Source organism: Kryptolebias marmoratus, linkage group LG2 (assembly GCF_001649575.2).
Source record: "Kryptolebias marmoratus isolate JLee-2015 linkage group LG2, ASM164957v2, whole genome shotgun sequence".
In the NCBI taxonomy this organism is placed as follows: Eukaryota; Metazoa; Chordata; class Actinopteri; order Cyprinodontiformes; family Rivulidae; genus Kryptolebias; species Kryptolebias marmoratus.
In genome coordinates, this window is record NC_051431.1 from 12,268,394 (window position 1) to 12,271,224 (window position 2,831).

At 45.2% G+C, this 2,831-nt stretch overlaps 1 long non-coding RNA gene across 1 annotated transcript in view; it reads right to left on the reverse strand.

Annotated features, from left to right (window-relative positions):
- Positions 1-1,053: 1,053 nt before the first annotated feature.
- Positions 1,054-2,831, reverse strand: part of LOC119616807 — a 14,383-nt gene continuing 12,605 nt past the window's right edge. Inside the window, exon 4 of the long non-coding RNA XR_005232859.1 lies at positions 1,054-2,497. This is a non-coding gene — a long non-coding RNA (uncharacterized LOC119616807). The remainder of the gene's footprint in view (positions 2,498-2,831) is intronic.

Consider the following 2,831-nt stretch of genomic DNA (forward strand, 5'->3'; position numbering starts at 1 on the left):
GCTGCGTTTAGAGTTTTTTTTTTTTTTTTTTTTTTTTGCTGCAGGTGGTCCAAATTGGCAGAAAGGCTGTGACAAACCCAAGCTGTCCAGTAAAAATAACATCAGACCGTCACAAAAAATTAAACTCACGCTCTGGTTTTTATCAGAACCTCCCAGTTATCGTGTCGGGGCGGTTTAAAGTAAAAATGACTGCATTTAGGAAGATTTTCTGTTGCCTTGTGGATGTTTGTGTCCAAACTGTTTACATCGTGCGTTCAAAAAAAAGAAAGGGGAAAAAAAAAATGGGAGGAAATTGTGTTGTGTGTGTTACCCTCGTAAATTGTGCTCGGTTTCATGCGCCGCCAACGAGATCATTTGCATCCACACCTGCTGAGGCTGCAGGTGCTGCAGAGAAATTCCCACCAAATAACAGCCTCCGGTGTGGAGGAGTCACTCGCTCAGGTGTCAGAGCGTTTGGAGAAGGGAAGTGAATTGCCGTCAGATGCTTCTGCACTGTAGCAATACTCTGGTTTCTCTTTTTCTTTTTTTCTTTTTTTAATTCGTTCGCCACTTCAATGAGGAAGAACGGACATAGTGAATGTTTCCACTTAACGTTTGGCATCGGCGACGCCTGGAGAACAGGAACCAGACGGAGTGGTTGCGTGAGCGTGGTGCAGTTTGTACCCCGACCCTTTGAGCCGCTGAGCCCTTCCATCTGTTTCACATCCAGCCTGTGCCGGACGGTTCGGTCGTGACCTCTTTGCTTGACCTTTATTATTATTATTATTATTATTAAAGTCAGACTTGAGTTTCTTTTGTTGGCTTTAGGATATGATGAGCTGCAGCTCCTGCCAACAAGCAGCTGAGCGTCTCCTGAAAAAACGCAATAAAGCAGAGGGAGATGGAGTCCGAGCTGTTTGACACTTGTCTTCTTTTATTTTTCTCCCAACGAGGGAATCAAATCCTTCACTTCAGCTCGTTTTTTTTTTTTTGTTTGAGCCTCACCGAGGAGTTCAGCAGGTAGACAGACCTGCCTCACCTCTCCCTCTTTTCCTCTTCCCCTCTTGATATTTTTGTCTCTCTCTGCTGCTCTCTGACACACACACACACTGAGGTGGTCAGTGCACGGTGCGTTGACAGACAGCCGCTCACACACTCCTTGCTCTGGCTGTGCGTGCGAGTGTGTGTATGTGTGTGTGTGTGAGCAGCGCTGACAGACAGTGTGGGGGTCTGTGACAGAGGGTGTCAGCGCAGTGTCAGGGAGATGTGTTTAGTGTCACACTCTGCTGACCTGATCTCCGGTCGGACTGTCCACTCCGGCCCCGCTGTGGCTCCTTACATAACCCCCGCTGTCATTCACACACCCGCCTGAAGGGATCCACCAGCCTTTTCATGCACACGCACACGTACACACAAACACACAGGCACTTAGAGATTGCTCACAATGTAAAGGCATCCGAACTCAACTAAAATCTTACTGATGGTATTTATTTTTTCCTCATCAGTTTGCTCTAAGAGAAAAGCAGAATTCACATTTTTAAGAGATTCACAGAATATTGAAACAAGTGAACACCTCCACATCTCGAGAAACTTTTGTCAAAAGTCTGAACTTCCCCCGCTGCGGATCATTTATACCTTTGTATTATTCACTTGTGGACAGTTTCCGTGCCGTGGTGCCTTCAGGTCCCGGGTGAGTGACCCCGGTGTGCAGTTCTTTGGCCTGTGGTTGTTTGGAGGTCAGTGCTGATGTAGTGATGCCTGCAGGAGTGGATTTACCGTCTTCGGCCCGGATTCAGGGCTGAATCCATTTGGCTGATTCCTCCACAGTAAGAAAAAAAAAAAAGAAAAGAAAGCTTCTGTTTTCTTCTGCGTTTGTTCTCCTATAACCTTTACACATGTGGGGAGCAAGTTTAACCCCAGAATTAACTGCAGCTTTTTTCTTTTTCTTTCTTTTTGTTAAAGGATTAACTTCACTGTTAAATTCTTTTACTGTTTTTGTGCGTAAAGGTTGTCACTGTTTAGATGTTTTTTTAGAGAAACATTGAACCGTTTAGCTCCTCAGACCACTTTTTACTAAACAGGGGAAATGATCACTTGAGTAAAAGACGTAACACTGGATAAAGAGCTAAAGCAGCTTATTATTTATCTGAATGTTATTCTAACTGAATGTACGTTGAGATGTCATCATGTTAGTCCAGAGCACAACGTTCAACAAAACCATCAGTTTGTCATTTCCAAGACACTGAACCTGTTGAGCTCGCCGTCTCTTCGGTTTTTATCGCCTGTTTTATCAAAAGAAACAACAACAAAAAAATCCAACGATTAAAATCAGTCCGTAGGGATTGTTTTTCCCCTTGCACGTAAACAAGAGAGTGCGCACTGATTGGAGTTTCAGTCTCGCAGGTCTTTTGTGTACGCCGAGGCCCAGGTAGATGTTAATGATGACAGACATGGATTGGATTCGCTGTAGCTGCACGCCTGTGAGGAGTGGACATCAAAGCACGCTCACCAAAGCTCTCTGTAATAAAGGAGGAGGAGGGGGGGAAAGATATTGATTACCAAGGGTGAACATTAACAAATCTCTTTTTCTCTCCTTTTTTTTTTTTACCATCCACGTCTTCATCCGTCCATCATTCCTCCTCCTCTGCCTCTCCTCTCTCCCTGCATTATTTGCCTCCACTTACCATCTGGCCCTCTAACCCTCTTTAATCATTTATTTATTTGCTGATCTCTTTATTCGTCCAGCTTAGGTCCACCATGTGACCGCGTGCACTGTTACCATCCTTCCTTTACGCCTCCTCTTCCTCCTCGTTGCTGCACAGATACCTGGGAGGGGCGGGGAGGGGCTGGGA